At 38.2% G+C, this 23,872-nt stretch overlaps 1 pseudogene; it reads right to left on the bottom strand.

Moving 5' to 3' along the window:
• Positions 1 to 13,401: 13,401 nt before the first annotated feature.
• On the bottom strand, positions 13,402 to 23,735 carry LOC136152679 (large ribosomal subunit protein uL1 pseudogene; annotated as a pseudogene).
• Between the last annotated feature and the right edge of the window lie 137 nt (positions 23,736 to 23,872).

The raw sequence follows: 23,872 nt of genomic DNA, 5'->3' as shown, positions 1-23,872 counted from the left end.
ACAGGTGAGATTTTTGCTGGAGAAGTCTCTCCCTCCTTGTCTCCCTCTCTATATATACATATATGTATATATAGAGAGACATATTTATATATATATGAATTAATACACATATATGACTTAACAGAAAGACTTCCTTACAGGAAGTCTTACAGTTGTTTTAAGCTTTACTAATTCCAAAATTATAAATGCTACCAACTTCCAAAACACATCATTTAAGGGTTTAACTATTTAAATTTTATTCACCCCTATTAAGTTTTGTGGGTTTTGAATACAAACTTCTCATTTTAATTTGCAGTTTCAGTCAGCATTTGCCACCTTCAGTAAAAAGGACTGAATACATTTATTCAGTCAAGTTGATTCAGACCTACTAAGATTCACAAGAGTCCCCATCATGGCAGAGGTGACTGTGGTCCCTACTTCATTTGATACAGGAAGGCTGAGTCTCCTTTCCTTCTCAGTATGACCATCTTCATCTAGCAACACATTTTCATACCTTCAGATATACACAAGTATACAGAGACCAATTCAAAAGCCTGGGATATGGGAAAGCTTCCAAGTTTGTTCCTGGAGGTGCATAAAACAGCTGGTCAGCTATTAAGATGCAGCACCATTTCAATTTCCAAAAATAAGGTTCTACTCCTGGGGAAATACTGCTAAATGTCCCAGGAAATGGCATAGATTCCCTGGCTTTCAACTTGTCCTTTCTCCCTTGTAAAAGAAGTCAACTGTGTTTAAAAAAAAAACAACATATTTTAATAAAATTGCAATCAATTTTACTGTATGTAATGTATACGTTAGGTTGTGTCCATATATTGTTCATATATTATGCAATGTATGAAACAAATTTTCTTCAAAAGTACAAAAATTGTGGCTATGCTATTTTTAGCTTGTGTTCAGGGGTGGAAGAGTAGAATAGCTAAAAGCAAGGACTCTGGACACTACCTGGGTTTAAAATGTTTCTTTTACTAACTGAACTAGGTAATCTCTGGCTAATTAACCACTTGAGCCCCAGTTTCTTCTACAGCAAAATGAGGATGGTAATAATACTCCTGGTAATAATAACCTGGCCTGGCTCAGCAATAAATTGAAGTGGAAAGTTAAACCTAACTTACTCTTGAATCTTCTTTCTTCCAAATTCACTCAAGAGTTATTCCCTTTCCCTTGATCTCTTCTCCCTATATATGAATTTGGGGCTAGAATGTAAGACAATTAACTTCATTCAAATTTCAGGGAGATCTTAGTATGTTTGAGCTCTGTGTCTACTCACTGTAATCAACTTTAAATGTTAGATTCTAACATCAGAATGTCACATTCTCTTTAAACCAAAAAGAAATGTGGATTTATTCTCAGCAAGCCAAATCTTCATTCCTTGGTATTCCCTGAACACAAACAAACTGGAGATTTTTTAAAGGTTAAAATACCTTTGGAAACTGTAACTATTATGCCTTGCTTTAACTAATTAACCTTTCTATTGAACTAATGACAGGGTTAATTAGCTCAAACAGATAAACAATTTAGTTTGGAGAAGGAAAAAAGCGTTGGAGATTAGAATCATTCTTTTGCCATCTAGTGGTTTCATTCTGGTAAATAGATCTCTATAAAAGCTAGATGATACATTGTTCATCTATATAATTATTATATCTCCTCATGGTAAAAGAGCCTGCTGATGAAAGTGAAAGTGGAGAATGAAAAAGCAAGCTTGAAAGTCGACACTCAAAAAGTTAAGATCATGGCAGCCAGTCCCATCACCTCATGGCAAATAGAAATGGAAAAAGTGAAAACAGTGACAGATTTGAGGGGGGCGGGCTCCAAAATCTCTGTGGACAGTGACTGCAGCCATGAAATTCAAAGATGCTTGCTACTTGGAAGGAAAGCCATGACAAACCTAGACAGCATACTGAAAAAGCAGAGACATCACTTTGCCCACAAAGGTCCATAGAGTCAGAGAGATGGTTTCTCCAGTAGTCATGTAGGGATGTGAGAGTTGGGCCATGAAGGATGAGCACCAAAAATTGATGCTTTTGGATTGTGGTGCTGGAGAAAACTCTTGAGAGTCCCTTGGACTATGAGGAGATCAAACTAGTCAATCCCAAAGGAAATCAGTCCTGAATATTCATTGGAAGGACTGATACTTGAAGCCGAAGCTCCAATACTTTGGCCACCTGATGCAAAGAGCTGACTCACTGGAAAAGACCCTGATGCAAGATTGCAGGCAGGAGGAGAAGAGGGCAACAGAGGATGAGATAGTTAGATGGCATCACCAAATCAGTGGACATGAATTTGAGCAAACCCTGGGAGATAGTGGAGGACAGAGGAGCCTGGTGTGCTGAAGTCCATGGAGTCACAGAGTCGGACATGACTTACTTAGCAGGTGGACAACAACAAAATAGTATTTAAAGCTGCCATTTAAAACTGCTAGATGATTGCATTTGATCCTTTTTCTAAACATGTAAGATACTCAAATGCTTACCATTGATATCCCTCTGAAGGAAAGAATGCTTTCATATACAGTTGGTAATAAATGAGACAAGATGATGTAAAGAATAGCTCAGTTCACAAAGAAAGACTGAAACGTGTTCAGCTCTGTGGGCATCTTACTAATAAGCTACATCCTCTGCAAGTGTATAATTTCTAATTTTTATCAGGACATTTAAGGATATCCTTGGAAGACACAATGAACACAATTTAGACTGTTTAACTTGCAGATAGAGTATTGTTGTTGTGATACTGTTGTTAACTTTCCATTCTCACCTCATGATGGCCACTTCCTTCACATCCCTCACTTCTTTCTGTTAAGGAGAGAACCTGGAAGTTACCCTTGTCTGCAGAGACCTCTGCATTAGCTCAGAAGACACAGCCTCAGGGTATCAGTTGAAGGTCAAGAAAAACATTAGATTCTCTAAATAGTGGTTCACTTTTATTTCTTCCAGAGACTTGAAACATCCTCTTATTTACATAGCACATATAAAACAAAATTCTCCTGTTTCCATGGCTTCATAAAAGGACTACCAGAGATAAGCTTTGAAGTTAAAATAGAACCCACAGCTAAAACAAGCAAATCTATAATTCCACCAAAACTCTAAATGCACATTGGATTACAGGCACATCCATCCTTAAATAATGACTTAGTGTATCTCATAGATAATGTTATAAATGAAATCACTAGAAAAGACTTCCTAACCTGGACTAAAGTAAATGGCCATTACCTAGCTACTAAAGTAAGTGGTCAAGCCACTTATGACTGCCTAAGACTGTGTCTTCATTGCAAAACCTAAGGACTATGTAATTATCTGAATTCATAAATTCCATTGTAATAAAATAAAACAATCTGCTGAAGAGAGGAGAGGTAGAAATGATGATGGAGAGGAATAAGGCAAATGATTTTCCTGAAATACTCTTACCGGGAGGTAGCCCTGATGGAACAGAAAGAGCACCCGGGCTCTGTTACCAGCTCTACCACTTATTTGTTGGTGACCTTGGGAAAGAACCTCATATTTGAAGGGCAGTGTTCACTCATTTCTGTAAATAAACAAAATGGATCTCAGAAATCCCCAACAAATCTTAAACAAACAAAAATATGTGCTGACTGTGAAGGATCCTGATTTCATCTGTAATTACTATGCACAATCCCCATCTTTCCCAACCCTCCCACTCCCTCCATTCCCCACCCATTCTGGAAAAAACTTTCCAAAAATATGCATGCATAAGAAGGGCCTTAATCCAGTTGGGCTGAGAGTGGTTGCAACATAAATGGGAGGATTCAATATGCTAATATTGGTAGTGAGTGAAAGTTGTCTGACAGATTACAGAACAGAAAGACAGGCTGCCAACAGCAGCAGTGTAGGGGGGGTGTAGGCAGGGTGGGAAGGGTGAAGAATGACAGCGACGTGAAGGACACAGAGAGTCTTCTCAGAAAACAGATGATCCAACAGAGAGTAAAAATGAAGGAACTTGGTAACACTTCCAGGTAAACTCTTTGAATGACTAATTAACCTCCTCTATTGAATAGGGATTGGTGATTAGAAAAGGTTTGAAAGTCAAAAGTCAGAATGGGAAAACAGAGCACTATATGGTTATCCTCTTTCCCCACCCCCGCTGCAGGGAGCTGAACGAGGCTGTGTGCCAGAAAAGAAGCAATTCAGAGAAATTTCTAGAAATGAAATTCCAGGAAAGAGCCAATACTACTCTAGTCAATAAATTCAACAAGTGTGTGTTAACAGCCTACTTTTTGCCAAGAAATATTCTTGCAGTAAAAGAAAAAATTTTAAACCCGTTTCTTTGTCCTCATGGAGCATTTTAGTAAGGAAGGACTGACCACAAGCAGTACCAATTTTTAAAATTCACGTGTGAATTAGAAAGTGCTATGGGGATTGGTAGACTACTGGTGGCTCAGACGGTAAAGCGTCTGCCTGCAGTGCAGGAGACCCGGGTTCGATCCCTGGGTTGGGAAGATCCCCTGGAGAAGGAAATGGCAACCCACTCCAGTACCCTTGCCTGGAAAATTCCATGGACTGAGGAGCCTGGTGGGCTACAGTCCATGGGGTTGCAAAGAGTCGGACACCACTGAGTGACTTCACTTATGGGAATTGGGGATTCTCCGGCAGTCCAGCTGTTAGGGCTCCACTTTCACTGCTGAGGGCCTGGGCTCAGTCTCTGCTCTGGGAACTAAGATCCCACAAGCTGTGCGGCACAACCTAATCAATTAATCAAGTGCTACGGGGATATATAAAGTAGGATATGGGTTCCGGGGTGGGATGGGTAGACTGAAGTTTTTAACTGGGAAGTCAGGACTGGAAGGCTTCAAGGAGGTGGCATCTGAACAAAGACTAGGTAGTGGTGGTGGGGGTGGGTTCTGTGGCTGGCCATCTAGGGAAAGATGGTGAAAGCAGAGCATGCCACATGTCTTCCAGGACCTGCAAAGGAGCCAGGGCGGCTGGACGGAATGAGCAGAGAGGAGAGATGTAAGAGAGGAAGGCGAGAGCTGGTGTAGGGGCATGTTGGAAGCCACCGAAAGGACTTACACTTTGACTTGGAGCGCCTGGAAAATGAGCAGATTGTTTGAGCAAAAGTCTGACTTGATTGCTTTAGGGATCTGGGCTCAGTCTGGCTTGGTTTGTTTCATAAAATTCTTTGTATAGAAGAAGGGCAAACATAAAACAAAACTGAGATCTCCAAATCAGTTCACTCTTCATTCAATTAACAAATAACTGTTGACCGATCAAGGGCTTTCCAGGTGACACAGTGGTAAAGAATCCACCTGCCAATGCAGAAGACACAGGAGATGTGGGTTCCATTCTTGGGACAGGAAGATCCCCTGGAGTAGGAAATGGCAACAGACTCCAGTATTCTTGCTGGAATATCCCATGAACAGAGGAGGCTGGTGGGCTACAGTCCATGGGGTTGCAAAGAGTCAGACCCAATTGAGCAATAATACTTTTACCAGTGAATTTAATGAAAACTTGACGTTAGAAATTGAAATTGTATTACTAATGATCTCACTTTTTGCATTGTTAAGTTTATGATAGTTTACATTATAATCTGTAACTAAAATTACATCTCTGAGATTTTACATAGATTTATTTTAAAACCAACAACAAGCATCCCTTAGAAGATAATTGTAATCTCATAATTTGCAGCATAGAACCAAGAGTAACAACCAGAGAGCTGTATGACTTAAGACATACTGATCCGTACTATTTCTGCTATCTTCTGTGTTCATCTTTGCAAATTTTTTTTCAGTAGTACAATCTCAGTTTTCTTCACATGAGGTCTATTGGTCATAAACTTTGACTGTTTTCATTCTAACAGTCTATCTTATCTTCACTTGACTGTGTGACTCGGATATATTCTAAGTTCAAAAATCTTTTAATCTCAGACTTGGAAGGAATTTCCTTGGTTTTACACTGCAAAGTATTGCTAATGAGCTGTCTGAAGCTGATTCTTCTTCCCTTGTAAGGATCTTTTTTTTATTTGTCTCTGAAAGCTTTTATTTTTATTTATTTTTTTCTTCTTTTTTTTTTTTTCATTTATTTTTATTAGTTGGAGGCTAATTACTTTACAATATTGTAGTGGTTTTTGCCATACATTGACATGAATCAGCCATGGATTTACATGCATTCCCCATCCTGAACCCCCCACCCTCTGAAAGCTTTTAGAATTTCCTTTTTATCCTTAAGAGTTCAGAAAGTGTTATCAAAATGTTTCTAGATACATCTTTAAAATTTTTTCTCCTTGCCTCTTAGAGGATTCTTGCAATATGAAGACTTTCTTCAGATCAAGAAAGTTGTCTTCTGTTGTTGCTTTTCTCCTTTCCACTATCCGTTCCTTCCTTACAGAATTCCTATTTATGCTGTACCCACTGAATCTATCTTCTCTGTTCCTTAGCTTGTCTATCACATTTCACATTTTTTTTATTTATCTCTGTCTTTCAGAATGCCAATTACTTTGTTGACTATGTTCTAGTATTTATCATATCTACTGAATGTTTAAATTTCTAACAACTGACTTTTCCCAATTGTTTTTTTTTCCCCCCCCACCAATAGCCATGCTTGTTTTATGGATCAAATTTCTTCTTTCATAATTCAAAGACACCAACTGAATTTTTTTACTTTTTTTACATTTTCTTATCTAGGTTGTTTCTGTCTCTTCCAAGATGGTCGTTGCTTCAGTTCATCTTGATCTTTCTTTTTCAGGCTGTATTTTTTCCTCCTTTTATGGGTTTATTCTGCACTTTGACTGTCTCCTTAAAAATCCATTCATTTGAAGAAGAAGGTAGGTGTCACAGAAGGGCATGGCATTTATTTTTAGGCAGGCTTCTCTGTAGGGTGAATACCCTGCGAGCAGCCAGCAGGCCAACAGGGGTTGCCATTTGACAAAATAAGGACATAAAGTATTTTAGAATTTTGTACCCATGGATGCAGCTGTCTGTCCTTTAAACTCTCCTCAAATCTATTTTTGAGGACTTAAGCTCTGTTCAACATCTTTCTCAGGGTACAATACCCAAACCAGGAACCTGTTCAAGAACTGACTCCATAATATTGAGATAGTCTGTCTGGTACGTAACAGAAATACCAAAATTACCTAGCTGATTACTATTATGACAAGTTTTTTGAGTAGCTTTGGGTTTACAGAAAAGAGTGTAAAGTACAGAGAATTTCCATATGCCTGTTCCCTTCCTGATATATATACCAGTTTCCTCTATTATTAATGTCTTGTGTGGTGTATTTGTTACCATTGATGAACTATTTATACCTTGCATTTTTTATTGAGCAGTTATTGTCTATGTTTGACACAGAACATTATATTAGTTTCAAGTGTACAATATAATGATTTGATATTGGTTCAGTTCAGTTCAATTCAGTCGCTCAGTTGTGTCCGACTCTTTGTGACCCCATGGACTGCAGCATGCCAGGCTTCCCTGTCCATCACCAACTCCCAGAGCTTGCTCAGACTCATGTCCATCAAGTCGGTGATGCCATCCAACCATCTCGCCCTCTGTCGTCCTCCTCTCCTCCTGCCTTCAATCTTTCCCAGCATCAGGGTCTTTTCCAATGAGTCAGTTCTTCGCATCAGGTGGCCAAAGGATTGGAGCTTCAGCTTCAGCATCAGCCCTTCCAATGAATATCCAGGATTGATTTCCTTTAGAATTTGATGGATTTGATTTCTTTGCACTCCAAGAGACTCTCAAGAGTCTTCTCCAACACCACGGTTCAAAAGCATCAATTCTTCTGTGCTCAGCTTTCTTTATGGTCCAGCTCTCACAGTCATACGTAACTACTGGAAAAACCATGGCTTTGACTAGACAGACCTTGGTCGGCAAAGTAATGTCTCTGCTTTTTAATATGTGGTCTAGGTTCGTCATAGTTTTTCTTCCAAGGAGCAAGCATCTTTTAATTTCAAGGCTGCAGTCATCATCTGCAGTGATTTTGGAGCCCAAGAAAACAAAGTCTGTCACTGTTTCCATTGTTTCCCCATCTATTTGCCAGGAAGTAATAGGACAAGATGCCATAATCTTAATTTTTTGAATGGTGAGTTTTAAGCCAGCTTTTTCACTCTCCTCTTTTACTGTCATCAAGAGGCTGTATTTGTATATATTGGAAAATGGATCACTTCAGTAAGTCTAGTAAACATATGTCACCAGACACAATTTTCTTATGTTGAGAACATAAGATTCACTCAGAAAATTTCAAACATGCAATACAGTATTATTAACTATAGTCACCATTTGGTACGTTATATTCCCAGGGCTTATTTATCTTATAACTGGAAATTTTTACCTTTTGACCCTCTTCACTCATCTACCATCCCCTACCTCTGGTAATGACCAATCTTCTTATCAATGGGTTTTGTTTTTGCTTTAGATTCTACATATAAGTGAAATCACACTGTATTCATTTTTCTTTATCTAACTGATTTAGCATAATGCCCTCAAGGTCCACGTTGTCAGATAGCAAGGTTTCCTTCTTTTTTATATCTGAATAATATTCCATTTTATATGTATGTATATGTACATATATATGTGTGTGTGTGTCTCTGTGTGTGCGTGTATATATATATATATACCTCTCATGTCTTCTTTAGTAACTCAGATAGTAAAAAATCTGCCTGCAATGCAGGAGACATGGCTTTAATCCCTGGGTTCAGAAGATTCCCTGGAAAAGGGAATAGCCACCCCCTCTAGTATTCTTGCCTGGAAAAGTCCATGGACAGAGGAGTCTGGCTGACTACAGGCCACAGGGTAGTCAAGAGTTGGACACAACTAAATGACTAACACACACACACATATAGATCACATCATCTTTATTCATCCACCAATAGACACTGAGTTTGACTCTATAGCTTGAACCTTGTAAATTATGCTGCAATGAACATGGGAGTGCAGATATCTCTTAGAGCTGGTGTTTTATTTCCTCAGATAAATATTCAGAAGCAGAATTTCTGAATCATATGTGGTTTTATTTTTAATTTTTTGAGGAGTCTTCACACTGCTTTCCATAGTGGCTACATCAATTTACTTTCCTATGAATAGTCAAATAAGGAAACTAACAATTTTCTTTTCATTTATGTTCCACGTGTTGACTTGATTACAGAGTAATCAGGATGCCTGAAAAAATAACTACCTATGAATCCAGAAGGGCAAGGAATATCAGAATAATAATAGCATCAGAAGCCTGGAAAGATTGAGGAATTAAAAATGTGTGTCTCATTATTGTAACAAAATGTGTTTCTGATATTTTTCTGCACAAATTTTACACATTGAAACACTGTTAAACCTTCATATGTGTGCTCTATGCAATAAACTTTGCAGGTAAAGCAAAAAAAAAAAAATGTGTGTCTCATCTATCATAAACTTGGCAAAGGAACAAAAAACAATTTGGTAGGCATGTAGTGAGCTTGTCAACTTCACATGCCAACTACTGTCCTAGTGCTTTATACAGTGATTTTTTACTGATTAAACTTAATATAAACCAAGAACTATGACATAATACTTAGACCCACTTTCCTAACAAATCCTTTAAAATTGAGAACAGAAGACTATTTCCTTAACAATGTAAAGAATATGAAGAATATTTATCTTAAATCAGCATCCCCCTTAACAGTGTAAAACTAGATACTTAACTTTTGAAATCAGGAACAAAACTTTGCTCTGATGCTTCTGGCCAAAGCACTGAAATAGAAAACCTAAATAAATGTATAACTTTCTTATAAAAGAGAAAAAATACACAGACATGCACACATACACATACAGACACACACAACACATACACATACACACATATATACATGTATATATTCTTTGCAAGTAATTTATAGACTGAATTTATATTTACCATATAAGTCTAAGAAAAGCAGCTGAAAGTTTATCAGAATTAACAAGTTCAAGAAAGTGATTAGATATTAAATACGGGAAATCAATTATTCTCTACTATCTCAGCATTAGCATTAAAATATTTCATGAGAAAAAGTAATGTTTCTTTTTTCCAGTTTTATTGTGTTATAATTGACATATATCATTGCCTTAAACTGTACAACCTGATTTAATACCCAACACCTCACACAGTTACAAATTTTTTTCTTGTAATAAGAACTTTTAAGATCTACCTTCTTAGCAACTTGTAAATATATACAATAAACTATTATTAACTATAGTCACCATGCTATATTTTATATCCTCAGAACTTGTTTATCTTATAACCAGAAATCTGAACATCTGATCGCCCTCACCCATTTTGTTGAGCCTTTACTTCCCCCTCTCCACCTCCCCTCATCCTCCACTCTGCCTGTAGCAACCACCAATCTGTTCTCTCTGAGTCTGACTTTTTAGATTCTACATAAAAGTGAGATCTTGTAACATTTGTCTTTTTCTGTCAGTTTTATTTCACTTCGCATAAAAATAATCTGTCTTAATAAAAGCAACAACAAAAACAAAATTAAGTGTCAAATGGTAAACTGCTAATAAGGCTCCAATTATTTAACCTTCCTGTATCCATGCCGTTTGCCACGTGACTTCACAGCTCCTCTTACCAAAGAGGTGGAGGCACTGTATTTCCCCTCATAAAATCTGGACTGCCCTTGGTGACTTGCTTTGGCCAAAAAAATAAGTCTAGGGGTTTTAGAAACTTTAAATATTTTTTCTTGCTTGCTCTTTTCCTAAAAGGAAAAGAGCCAAAAGAACATACCTGGGACAGCCATCTACCCTGCTAGAAGAAGAAATATGCACAGAATGGCCAAGTTATACTGATCACTCAGGCAAAGTCATCCTAAATCAGACAACATTCAGGGGACACCCCACTTCAGATACAAGTGGCCCAGCCAAGACTAGCAAATTTACCTAACCAATCAACAACTAACCATAGACAAATATGAAAACTCAGTCAAGACCATTCAAATCAGGTCCCAATTAGCCAACCCACGGAGATGCATTAAGAGAAATATCACTGAAGTTTTGCAGTTGTTACAACAGTGCTATGATGACAATAGATAATACATACTATTTTAAAATATCACTAACATAGAAGCAATGCCACTGGCTATGCTATTAACTGCCTCTCTTGAGACTCTGACCCTGTGTCCCTAAGGATGAGTATTTAGAGTATTCTTGTCTCTTGGGAGAGAGTTGCCCAAAAAAGAGGCATTCCGGAAAAGATCACCTTGGGACTTGGCATGAAAAAAAATTAAATTTTACTATATTAAGTTATTGATATTTTTGTGTTTTTTGTTACAGCAGATAACCTATCCTAAATAATATAATGGGTGTGTTCGGTCATGTTCAACTCTTTGCAACCCCATGGACTGTAGCCCTCCAGACTCCTGTCAAAGGGATTTTACAGACAAGACTACTGGAGTGGGTTGCCATTTCCTTCTCCAGGGGATCTTCCCGACCCAGGGATTGAACCCATGTCTTCTGCATCTCCTGCATTGGCAGGCAGATTCTTTACTGCTGAGTCACCAAGGAATCTCCAAATAATATAGTACCTAAGATCAAACTGACTTTCACAATCTTCTGTTTTACTTAAATTCAATAACAAAACACTCTGAGCTTAATTATTCCCTGCCTTGCTTATATTCATCATGTCCTCCTTGATTCAGACCTTTCAATACATAATGAATTATATACAATATATAGAGATTATATCCATATTATATCATAAATATATTAATTATACATATATATGTTCTTTGAAATAATTTATATACTGAATTTATATTTATAATAATATATATAACATGCTTATTATAAATATAAATTCAACATAAAATATTGAGATAATATAACAATAATATAATAATAATGTGTCCTTGAACTTACACATTCTTTTTTTTTTTTCATTTATTTTTATTAGTTGGAGGCTAATTAGTTTACAATATTGTAGTGGTTTTTGCCATACATTGACATGAATCAGCCATGGGAGCTTACACATTCTAATGTATTGCCTAACACAATAATAGTTGGTAAATCATTAAGTCCTTTGGGTCAAGGGGACTGAGAAGTACCAACTTAAGCCAAAAGAGTGGGTCTAGATCAAACCAAAGATAATTTTACTGAGAAAGTAGCTATTGTACACTTACTAGATGCCCAGGCATAAAATGAACATTATTGGAAGATACAAAGAATTATGCAGAATTGTCCTTATGTTGGCACATGTATAGGTTATTTTCCTAAAAAGATGTAAGCTTCTTATAGGCAGTTACTGGGCCTTACGTATCATTTGTTTCATAGTTCTAAGCATTAGGCAGTAAACCACTAGCAAGACCTATGTGTACAGTTTTTCACTAGATATGGTATCTCCTACAAATCCTTAGAGTGGCTTTCATTAATTTTGAATCAACTGCAAATAATCACAAAACATGTAAAATTTAAACTAAAACCACTACAGTATTGTAAAGTAATTAGCCTCCAACTAATAAAAACAAATGGGAAAAAAAAGGAAAAAATAAAATAAAATAAAATTACTCATTAGGAAAGAAAGTAAATTGAAAGAACATTTGGATTGCAATTTATAATGTGCAAATTCAAATCAAAGTAAGTAGAGAAAAAGAATCTATGGCGTTTTTGACACTGCCTTAGCTATGATTTCTTGGATATGACACCAAAAGCATACAAAATAAAAGCAAAAATAAACAAGTGGGACTATTTCAAACTAAAAATCTTCTATATGATAAAGGAAACAATCAACAGAATGAAAAAGTAATCAACAGATTGGGAGAAAATATTTTCAAAATGTATGTCTGATAAGAGGTTAATATTCAAAATACATCAAGAACTCATACAATTCAATAACAAAAAAATGGACAAAAGACTCAAGAAGGCAAATGGCCAATGAGTATATGAAAAGATGTTCAGTATCACCAATCATCAAGAAAATAAAATCAAAACCACAATGAAGTATCACCTCTCACCTCTTAGAATTGTTTTTATCAAAAAACAAAAGACAATAAGCCTTACAACAATGTGGACAAATTGGAACCCTCGTACACTGTTGGTAGGAATATAATATGGTGGAGTTGCTACGGAAAACAATATAAAATTCCTGAAAAAATAAAAAACAGAACTACCATATGATCCAGCACTTCTTTGTATATATCTTAAGGAAATGAAAGTAGGATCTCAAAGAGATATCTGTACCCCTTGAAGAATTATGTTCCTTGAAGAATTATTTACAGTAGCCAAGATATGGAAACAAAGAGCCATCAGTGATGAATGGATAAGGAAGATACAGTATATACATTTAAATGGAATACTATTTAGTCTTTAAAAAGAAGGAAATCCTTCCATATGCAACAATGCAAATGAATCTAGAAGACATTATGCTAAGTGAAATAAGCCAGTCACAAAAGGACAAATACCACATGACTCCACTCATGAGGCATCTGAAGTAGTAGTGGATTTTGCCAAGGTCTTAGGGGTGAAACAGGGAGTTGCTGTTCAATGAATATAAAGTTTCACTTATACAAGATAAACATGTTCCAGAGATATACTGTACAACACAATGTTATTAACATGTTAACAAAATTAAATTGCGCACTTAACATTTTGTTAAGAGGGTAGATATCATGTTAAATGGTCCTACCACACCAAACAAATGAGCACAAGGAAACTTTTGGAGGTGATGGATATGTTTATTACCTTGATTATTGTGAATTCATGGGCATGCATATACATCCAACTCATCAATTGTATACATTAAATATGTGCAACTTTTTAATATTACAACTCAATGCTGCTGCTGTCCAGTCACCAAGTCATGTCTGACTCTTCACGACCCCATGGACTGCAGCACACCAGGCTCCCCTGTCCCTCACCGTCTCCCCGAATTTGCCCAAGTTAATGTCCACTGAATCGGGAATTTCATCCAACCCTCTCATCCTCTGTCACCCCCTTCTCCTCCTGCCCTCAATCTTTCCCAGCACCAAGCTCTTTTCCAATGAGTCGGCTGTTTGCATCAGGTGGCTAAAGTATTGGAGCTTCAGCTTCATCATCAGTCCTTTCAAAGAGTATTCAGGATTGATTTCCTTTAAGATGGACTGGTTTGACCTCCTTGCTTTCCAAGGAACTCTCAAGAGTCTTCTCCAGCACCACAGTTCCAAAACGTCAATTCTTCAGCACTCTGCCTTTTTTATTGTTCAGCTTTCACATCCATACATGACTCCTGGGAAGACCATAGCCTTGACTAGACAGAACGTTGTCAGCAAAGTGATGTCTTTGCTTTATAACACTGTCTAGGTTTGCCATAGCCTTCCTGCCAAGAAGCTATCGTCTTCTAATTTCATGGCTACAGTCACCATCTGCAGTGACTTTGAAAGTCAAAGTGTTAGTAGTTCAGTCGTGTCCGACTCTTTGCGACTCCATGACTGTAGCCTGCCGGGCTCCTCTGTCCATGGAATTCTCCAGGCAAGAATACTGAAGTGGGTAGCCATTTCCTTCTCCAGGGGCTCTTCTGGATCCAGGGCTCGAACCCAGGTCTCCCACATTGCAGGCAGATTCTTTACCATCTGAGTCACCAGGGAACCACCGACTTTAAAGCCCAACAAGAGGAAATCTGTCACTGCTTCCAACTTTTCCCCTTCTATTTGCCATGAAGTGATGGGACTGGATGACGAAATCTTAGTTTTTTAATATTGAGTTTTAAGTCGGCTTTTTCACTCTCCTTCTTCACCCTCATCAAGAGGCTCTTTAGTTCCTCTTTGCTTTCTTCCTTTAGAGTGGTAACATTCGCACATCTGAAGTTGTTGATATTTCTCCCAGCAACCTTGATTCCAGCTTGTAGTTCATCCAGCCTGGCATTCTGGATGATGTGCTTTGCATAGAAGTTAAATAAACAAGCTGACAATAACAGCCTTGTTGTACTCCTTGCTCAATCCTGAACCAGTCAGTTGTTCCATACGGGGTTTCTAACTGTTGCTTCTTGACCTGCAACCCGGTTTCTCAGGTGACAGGTAAGACAGTCTGGTACTCCCATCTCTTTAAGAGTTTTCCACAGTTTTTCATGATCCATATAGTCAAAGGCTTAGCATGGATAACCAGAGCCAGACATTCTGGAGTGTGAAGTCCAGACATTCTGGAATGTGAAGTGGGCCTTAGGAAGCACTGCTGCCAATAAAGTTAGTGGTGGTTTTGGAGTTCCAGCAGAGCTATTTAAAATCCTAAAAGGATTACAACTTGATAAAGCTTTTTAAAAAGTGAAAAAAATTCTCCTGTCATCCAATTAACCTGGAGTGTCTTATTAACCTAGGGTGGTTGAAACTGAAGAGGCAAGACACTGCAATAGCTGATAAGTCATAGGTATTTTTAAAACGCTCAGATAAATGAATTTATCTAAACTATTAACAGGTGGCAGAAAAAATATTGAGGAAAAATAAAAGAATAAATGTAAAAGGCTGTAAAGGTTATAAAAGACAGAGTCAAAGGAGAATATACATTGTATGGGTTGCCAATGGTGAAAGCAACATTAATGCAAGGGTTGAGAAGATAAATGGAAAAACAAGGACAAGCTGTTTTCAGAGTATAAATATCCTAAGGCAAGGTTTTATAAAACAACATTTGGCAGTTTTACAAATTGAGCATAATCATACCATACAACCCATGCATCACATTTCTAGGTAGTTGACCGAGGTGAAAACTTATGTTCACACAAAACCTAGTCTCAAATGTTTATAGTAGCTTTATTCATAACTGCCAAAAACTGGCAGCAACCAAATGTCCTTCAGTAGGTGAATGGATAAAAAAACACTGATGGTTCCATACAATGGAATTGTTTACAAGTTAAAAAAAAAAATTATTTATCAAGCCCCCAAAAGGCATGTAAGAATCTCAAATGCCTATTGCTAAGTGAAATGACCCATTATAAAAAGGTTATATACTATATGATTCCAAGTACATGACATTCTGAAAAATGCAGAACTAAAGACTATAAGAAGATCACTTTTTGCTAGGCTTCAGGCAAAGGAGAAGGTGGTTAAAGAGGCAAAACACAGGGAATTTTTAAGTCAGAGAAGCTATTCTGCATGATTCTGTAAGTGGTGGATACATGACACTATGCATTTATCAAAACCCATAGGAATTTATAGTACAAACAGTTAAATAAAATATATGGAAATTTTTAAAGAATTATTTAGGTCAGAATATCTCCAGATAGAATGCAGATGTGACAAAACAATCTAACTGTATTAGAAATGCATCAAACAACTTCACTGGTGAGAGAGATATGGGTGCTGACCCAAGTAACTCTGGAAATGAGTGGAGTCTATTAGACTAAAGGCAAAATAATGGTGCATAAGCATTATATTATAGTTGACTGCTCCTTCATGGATCACAACCTTGGTCTGGCAAAGGTGCTTGCATAACTCAATGAAGCTACGTGCCATTCTTTAGAGGGTTACCCAAGATGGACAGGTCACAATGAAGAAAGAGTTCTGACAAAACGTGGTCCACTGGAAGAGGAAATGGCAAACCACTCCGGTATTCTTGCCTCAAGAACCCCATGGACAGTGTGAAAAGGCGAAAAAGACATGATGCCAGAAGATAAAGCACCCAGTTGGAAGGTGTCCAATATGCTCCTAGGGAAGAATGGAGGGCAATCACTAATAGATCCAGAAAAAATGAAGTGGCTAGGCCAAAGCGGAAATGACACTCAGATGTGGAAGTGTCTGGTGGTGAAAGTAAAGTCTAATGGTGTAAAGAACACTATCACACAAGAATCTGGAATATTAGGTGAATGATCAAGGTAAACTGAATGTGTTCAAGCAGGAAATGGTTAAGAGTGAACATTAATGTCTTTGGAATCAGTGAACTAAAATGGATAGGAATGAGTGAATTTAAATCAGATGACCATTCTATCTACTACTGTGGCCAAGAATCCCTTAGAAGAAATGGAATAGCGTTCCTAGTCAACAAGAGTCCAAAATGCAGTACTTGGGTGCAACCTCAAAAATGACAAAATGTTCTGTTTGTTTACAAGGCGAACCATTCAACGAGAGAGTAATTCAAGTCTATGCCTCAACCACTGATGCCAAGTAGCTGAAGTTATTACCAGTTCTGTAAAGACCTATAACACCTTCTAGAATTAACACTAAAAAAAGAAGTTCTTTTCATCATGGGAGACTGGAATGCAAAAGTAGGAAATCAAGAGATACCTGGAAAAACAAGCAAGCTTGGCCTTGGAGTGAAAAATGAAGCAGGGCAAAGGCTAACAGAGTTTTGTCAAGAGAACACGCTGGTCATAGCAAACGTCCCTTTCCAACAACCCAAGAGACAACTCTACACATGGACATCACTAGATGATGAATACCTAAGTCAGAATGATTAGGTGCTTGGCAAAGATGGAGTTCTATACAGTCAGCAAAAACAAGGCCTGGAGCTAACTGTGGCTCAGATCATCAGCTCCTTCTTGCAAAATTCAGGCTTAAATTGAAAAAAGTAGAGAAAACCACGAGGCCATTCAGTTCAGTTCAGTCGCTCATTCATGCCCAACTCTTTGCGACCCCATGGACTGCAGCATGCCAGGCCTCCCTGTCCATCACCAACTCCCAGGGCTTGCTCAAGATCATTCAGGTATGACCTAAATCAAATCCCTGATAACTATAAAGTGGAGGTGACAAGTATTAATAGAATTAACAGATTAGGTCTGGTAGAGGGAGCATCTGAAGAACTATGGACAAATGTTTGTAACATTGCAGAGGAGGCACTGACTTAAACCACCCCAAAGAAACAGAAATGCTAGAAAGCAAAGTGGTTGTCTGAGGAGGCTTTACAAATAGCTGAGGGAAGAAGAGAAGCAAAAGGCAAGAAAGGGAAAGATATAACCAACTGAATACAGAGTTCCAGAGAATAGCAAGGAGAGATAAGAAGGCCTTTTGAGATGAAAAATGCAAAGAAACAGAAGAAAACAATAGAATGGGAAAGACTAGAGATAACTTCAAGAAAACTGGAGATATCAAGGGAACATTTTGGTTTGGATGGGCATGATACAGGACAGAAACAGTAAGGACCTACTAAAAGCAGAAGAAACTATGAAGCGGTGGCAAGAATACACAGAACTATACAAGGTGTTAATGACCTGGATAACCATGATGGTGTGATCACTCACCTAGAGTCTGACAGTCTGGAATCTGAAGTCAAGTGGGCCTTAGGAAGCGTTACTACGAATAAAGCTAGTGGAGGTGATGGAATTCCAGCTGAGCTATTTAAAATCCTAAGATGATGTTGTTAAAGTGCTGCTACACTGAGTGTGTCAGTAAATTTGGAAAACTCAGCAGTGGCCACAGGACTGGAAAATGTCAGTCTGTATTCCAGTCCCAAAGAAGGGCAATGACAAAGAATGTTCAAAGTCCTGTACAATGCACTTATTTTACACACTATCTAGGTTATGCTCAATATCCTTCAAGTTAGGCTTCAGCAGTATGCGAACCAACAAATTCCAGATGTATAAGCTGGGTTTCAAACAGGCAGAGAAATCAGAGTTCAAATTGCCAACATTTATGAGATCATGGAGAAAGCAAAGGAGTTACAGAAAAAGATACTTCTGCTTCACTGACTATGCAAAAGTCTTTGACTATGTGGATTACAACCATCTATGGAAAATTCTTGAAGAGATGGGAATATCAGACCACCTTAACTGTTTCCTGAGAAACCTGTATGTGGGTCAAGAAGCAACAATTAGAACTGGACATAGAACAATTGAGTGGTTCAAAATTGGGAAAAAGAGTACAAGGCTGTAGATTGCCACCCTGCTTATTTAACTTTTATGCCACGTACATCATGAAAAACGAAAGGGCAGATGAATCACAAGCTAGAATCAAGACTGCCAGGCGAAACATGAACAAATTCAGGTATGCAGATGATACCACTCTAATGGCAGGAAATGAAGATGAACTAAAGATCCTCTTGATGAGGGTGAAAGAGGAGAGTGAGAAAGTTGGTTTGAAACACAACATTTGAAAAACTAAGATCATGGCATCCAGTCTCATCACTTCACGACAAACGAAAGGGTGAAAAGTGGAAGCAGTGACAGATTTTATTTTCCTGGGCTACAAAATCACTGCTAACAATGAGAGGAGCCATGAAATTAAGACGCTTGCTTCTTGGAAAGAAAGCTATGACCAATGTACACAGCATATTAAAAAGCAGAGACATCACTTTTCTGATGAAGTCAAAGCTGTGATTTTTCCAGCAGCCATGTATAGAAGTGAGAGGAGGACCATAAAGAAGACTGAGCACCAAAGAACGGATGGTTTTGGAATTCAGGGGAGAAAGTGTTCTCAGTGAATTTAGACAAAGTGTAAGTTGAACTTTAGTAACAGCCAGATGGGCTTTAACTTTCATTCATGTTTAAACTTCCACAGCTAAGAAAATATGACAAGTGCAATGCTTTATTCCATTTTTGACTGGTTGTGAGCATGTGAAATGAGAGCAATTATACATTAGTTTGAACTTTCTTTGGCATTGCCCTTCTTTGGGACTTGAATGAAAACTGACCTTTTCCAGTCCTGTGGCCACTGAGTTTTCCAAATTTACTGACACATTGAGTGAAGCAACAGGTATATTGTTACTCTGCTTACATAATTTCTATGCAGAGTATATCATGCAAAATGAAGGTGTGGATGAATCACAATCTGGAACCAAGGTTGCCAGTAGAAACACCAACAACCTCAGACATGCAGATGATACCAGTCTAATGACAGAAAATGAAGATGAACTAAAGAGCCTCTTGATGAGGGTGAAAGAGGAGTGAAAAAACTCACTTGAAACTCAAAATTCAAAAAACTAAGATCATGGCATCCAGTCCTATCATTTCATGACAAATAGAAGTGTAAACGGTGACAGATTTTATTTTCCTGGGCTCCAAAACTCACTGACAGATGTGAAATTAAAATATAAAAATGTTCCCAGTGCACCAGGCCCGAGCACTTGTCTCATGCATCCAGCATGACAAAAACCACTACAATACTGTAAAGTAATTAGCCTCCAACTAATAAAAATAAATGAAAATATATATATATAAAAATTTTGTCCCCTCTTTCCTCTTTCCCCAACTCCCATTACACTTGTTGGAATGCTTGTATCATGGGTTTTCGGGGTTCTGTTCATTTTTTCAATCTGTTTAAATTCGTTGTATACTTTTTTTTAGAATTCACCTTTTTTTTTTAGATTTCACTTTTTCCATTTATTTTTATTAGTTGGAGGCTAATTACTTTACAATATTGTAGTGGATTTTGCCATACATTGACATGAATCAGCCATGGATTTACATGTGTTCCTCATCCCGATCCCCCCTCCTACCTCCCTCCCCATCCCATCCCTCTGGGTCTTCCCAGTGCACCAGCCCCAAGAACTTTCTATTGATATACATTCATATAAATGATCTCTACTATCTCAAAATATCTATGCTATTTGCTGTTGAGCCCATAATTTTTATTTTTAATTCAGCCATGCTTTTCAACTCTATAAGTCTGATTATTTTTTAGTCTATATTTCTCTATGGATTATGTTATTTATATATTTTTTTTGTTGACTCACTTTAAAATTTTATGTTTTTTTGAGCTTATCTATTAATTCTTTATTGAAGTCTTTGCTAATCTATCATCTAAGCCCATGCAGACTCAGTTTCCATTAATTGCTGCCTTTTCCTCTTAGTACGTTTCACACTATTTCTTCCCATTTGTGGTTGAAAACTGGGCATTTTAGTTAATTTATTATAGCAACTCTACACCATGTATCAAAGTAATGCTCAAAATTCTCCAAGCCATGCTTCAGCAATATGTGAAGCATGAACTTCCAGATGTTCAAGCCGGTTTTAGAAAAGGCAGAGGGACCAGAGACCAAATTGCCAACATCCACTGGATCATAGAAAAAGCAAGAGAGTTTCAGAAAAACATCTATTTCTGCTTTATTGACTATGCCAAAGCCTTTGACTGTGTGGATCACAATAAACTGTGGAAAATTCTGAAAGAGATGGGAATACCAGACCACCTGACCTGCCTCCTGAGAAATCAGTATGCAGGTCAGGAAGCAAAGTTAGAACTGGACATGGAACAACAGACTGGTTCCAAATTGTGAAAGGAGTACATCAAGGCTGTATATTGTCACCCTGCTTATTTAACTTGTATGCAGCGTACATCATGAAAAACTCTGGGCTGGATGAAGCACAAGCTGGAATCAAGATTGCCAGGAGAAATATCAATAACCTCAGATATGCAGATGACACCACCTTTATGGCAGAAACTGAAGAAAAACTAAAGAGCCTCTCGATGAAAGTGAAAGAGGAGAGTGAAAAAGTTGGCTTAAAGCTCAACATTCAGAAAACTAAGATCATGGCATCTGGTCCCATCACTTCATGGCAAATAGATGGGGAAACAGTGGAAATAGTGGCTAACTTTATTTTGGGGGGCTCCAAAATCACTGCAGATGGTGATTGCAGCCATGAAATTAAAAGACCTACTCCTTGGAAGGAAAGTTATGACCAACCTAGACAGTATATTAAAAGCAGAGACATTACTTTGTCAACAAAGTTCTGTCTAGTCAAGGCTATGGTTTTCCAGTAGTCTTGTATGGATGTGAGAGTTGGACTGTGAAGAAAACTGAGCTCTGAAGAATTGATGTTTTTGAACTGTGGTGTTGGAGAAGACTCCTGAGAGTCCCTTGGACTGCAAGGAAATCCAACCAGTCCATCCTAAAGGAGATCAGTCCTGGGGTTCATTGGAAGGACTGATGTTGAAGCTGAAACTCCAATACTTTGGCCACCTGATTCGAAGAGCTGACTCATTTGAAAACACCCTGATGTTGGGAAAGATTGGAGGCAGGAGTAGAAGGGGACGACAGAGGATGAGATGGTTAGATGGCATCACTGACTCAATGGACAAGAGTTTAGGTAAATTCCAGGAGTTGGTGATGGACAGGGAAGCCTGGCGTGCTGCAGTTCATGGGGTCACAAAGAGTCAGACACGACTCAGCGACTGAACTGAACACTGTGTATCAAGATGCTAAACAGTGTATTAAAAAGCAGAGACACCACTTTGCCAACAAGGTCCATCTAGTCAAAGCTATGGTTTTTCCAGTAGTCATGTACGGATGTGAGAGCTGGACCATAAAGCAGAGTGAGTGCTGAAAAACTGATGCTTTCGAATTGTGGTGCTGGAGAAGACTCTTGAGAGTCCCTTGGATAGCAAGGAAATCAAACCAGTCAATCCTAAAGGAGATCAACCATGAATATTCATTGGAAGGACTGATGCTGAAGCTCCAATACTTTTGGCCACCTGATGCAAGGAGCCGACTCACCGGAAAAGACCCTGATGTTGAGCAAGATTGAGGGCAGGAGGAGGAGGAGGAGGCAGCAGAAGATGAAATGATTGGATGGCATCACTGACTCAAAGGACATGAGTTTGAGCAAATTCCAGGAGAAAACAAAGGACAGGGTGGTGGGCTGCAGTCCATGCGGTCACAAAGAATCAGACACAACTAAGCTACTGAACAATAGCTGCCATAATGAATTCTCCAATGGATCTGAACAAAACAATTTGAAAACCTTCTGGAAAGGATCCCATTAAGAACATTCGTGATTCATCGTTAAGAGGTCAAAATATCAACATGAACACAGAAGTCTGGAAGAATTTGATCACAACCCTCATGGATGACTGAATGGTTCAAGATTTTAGTGGAGGAAGGAACTGAAGATGTGGTGGAAACAGCAAGAGAACTAGAATCAAAAGTGGAGTCTGAAGCAATGTGATAATTGCTACAATGTCCTAAGATATCCTAAGATCAAGATTGCTTAAGGATGAGAACAGAAGGGTGTTTCTTGACATGGAATTTATTCCAGGTGAAAATGTCAGAAAGACTGTCAAAATGACAGGATTGTTTAAAATGACAACAAAGAATTTCGAATTTTATCATTGATAAAGCAGCAGCAAGATCTGAGAGGACTGACTACAATTTTTTAAGAAGTTCTTCTATATGGAAAACTATCAAAAAACACTGGCATGTTACAGAGAAATCATTTGTGAAAGGAATGCAGCAATTGATCAGTGTGTTTGTTTTTTTTTTAATGGGGCAATATCATTAACTGGCTTAAGGCAGTTAAGCTGTGCCTTAATACAGATGTTGGGGCTTGCCTATGGTGCTGTTAATGTACAAAGACTGGACATTCTGCTAGCTTTTCTTGTGCAATGACACCAGAAAGTTAACAGCTAAGTGGATGCTGTACACAAGCTCATCATCCATCATCTTCACATGGCCAACAGCCACTAACAGACACAGCATCTTCTTCATCTGAAACTTGATCATGGACTTTACTTCATCAACTTTGGCCATCATGTTCTCATTCTGGGTCAGCAAGGAAGGGAATTTGCCAATATTATTCAGGTGTGGGCCCAGGATTTGTGGGACCTGCTTAAACAGAGATTCTGGAGTCAAAAAGTCATACTTGTTGGATAGCTTCTTGACCCATTTTCTATTCTTATTGAGTTTCTTCAGTGCCTTGATGTTCATGTGGGAGATTTATCCACAGTCTTAGACTCATCACAGTGCTGCTGGTCTCCCAGAACATATACAGAGAACTTGGTAAGGGGAATGAACTTAAGCCTGACAGTGCTGAGAAGTGTTTGTCCTTCTGAGGTCACAGTTCTTCAGGCTGATCTGAAGACCCACCATTTCCAGAACATTTTGATACTTGTGTTGATTTCCATGCAGGACTTCCTGCACTGTCTCCATACAGAGTGTCACAGGAGACTTCACTGCTCATGGTGCCTTGTGCCACAATAACTAGAAAAAAGTTGCTGTCTTATTTTTAAAAATTGCCACAGCCACTCCAAACTTCAGCAACCACTACCTTGATCAGTCAGCAGCCATCAACATCAAGCTAAGACCCCCCACCAGAAA

Source organism: Muntiacus reevesi, chromosome 22 (assembly GCF_963930625.1).
Source record: "Muntiacus reevesi chromosome 22, mMunRee1.1, whole genome shotgun sequence".
NCBI classification, from domain to species: Eukaryota; Metazoa; Chordata; class Mammalia; order Artiodactyla; family Cervidae; genus Muntiacus; species Muntiacus reevesi.
Note: the sequence above shows the minus strand (reverse complement) of the source record. Positions and strands in the feature narration are given on the sequence as shown.